This window comes from Chondrus crispus, genomic scaffold, assembly GCF_000350225.1.
Source record: "Chondrus crispus Stackhouse genomic scaffold, scaffold_376, whole genome shotgun sequence".
NCBI classification, from domain to species: Eukaryota; Rhodophyta; class Florideophyceae; order Gigartinales; family Gigartinaceae; genus Chondrus; species Chondrus crispus.
The window spans coordinates 60327-61776 of NW_005179270.1; positions in this window are offsets into that span (position 1 = coordinate 60327).

Sequence of the window (1450 nt, forward strand, 5' to 3'; positions counted from 1 at the left end):
CTTACCAAGTCAATATAGGCTTTCAATTATTCAAGTGAAGGTAGGGCGATGATCAAATCAATGGGTGTAACCTTCACTAACAGGTAGTCCAAGTTTACCGTCAGATCTCCAAACGACGTGGGCACTCCAAGCAATGTTCTAAGACAAGGGGCGTTAGCGCCGTCAGCTACCTTGATTTCCTTTCCCGTCGGCTGCGGGGATAGACACAGTTTCGAAACGAGTTGCGGAGAGATAATGTTCGGTACTGACCAGAGTCAAGGAGAGCCTGGGACTCCGTCCCATAAACACGAACATTCACGAGTCTCAGCCTCCTCGGCTTCTTGTCAGCGTGGCCGGCGTACGCTCGGCTACGGCCACTTCGTTTCGAGAACAAGCGACCAATCTCCTTTTTCGCAAGATCAGCATCGCCGCGAATGAGCTGACCGAATGTTAATCCAGATGGCGCATTGGCAAGCTCTGCGATGACATTGTATATTCCCACATGTTATTGCAGCGCGGACTTCCTGTCCGATCTTTTGCTCTTATTCTTACGGCAGGGCTTTACATGCTCTTTCCCAAGCGGTGCGGCCCCGATAGTCACTCCTGGAGGAAGGGGGGATTAAGAAGGCGAGATATGGCCACTTCCTCATAGGTTTTGCGCTGCTTAGGAAGAGCCTCCCCTTCCAGATTTCTTTTGGCTGCTGCCACAACGTCTCCATCCCTTGATTCGTCGATGTACGTCACTTGGGCACCACCTGAACCGTCCTTGGCGTTATCAGCGGTCTTGGGAGGGGTATCTACGTTGGGTCGTGTCACCCCAAATTTCGACCAGCACGTGTCCTCGCCATGTCCCTGCTTACCACACTTGGGGCAGCAAAAGTCACGGTTTGGATTGGAACGACAGCGTACGGCGCTATGTCCAGGTTCCTTACAAAAAGAACAGGTTCGAACAATTTCTGTCAGCTCGACTATCTGCTTCTTCTTCACCAATAGTGATAGCTCTGCCAGCTGGTCGGCAAAAGATTCGACTTTTTTTCTCAATGTTCCCTGTTTTTTCAAATCTCTCCGGCCTCTGCAAGATGCGTCTCGGTGCTGAAGGGTAAAACGATTGGGCAGGGCGCCCTGCCAAAAAGGCTTCGCGACCTTCGACGAAGTCCTCGACAGACTTATTCAGAGTCTCGTACGATGTCGGTGCTCGGTACAGGACGAACTGGGCCAGATCAACATGAGCCATTACTGCGTTTCGGAGTTGGCCAAACTTGGCCTCCGCATTAAACGAAGCTTTGTCAAAGCAGCCTTCCATTTCATTCAGTGAACCCGACAGGTCGCTGTGGTCTAGCCGGCTAGCGACAGCAACACGAATGTGGTCCTCAGGTTCCTCCACCGTTTGGAAGCGGTCCAGTAGTGCCTTTCTCACGGCCTGGTAGTCACTGGCTTCATCTGTCAGCTCACCATTGTGGCTATAGGTGTC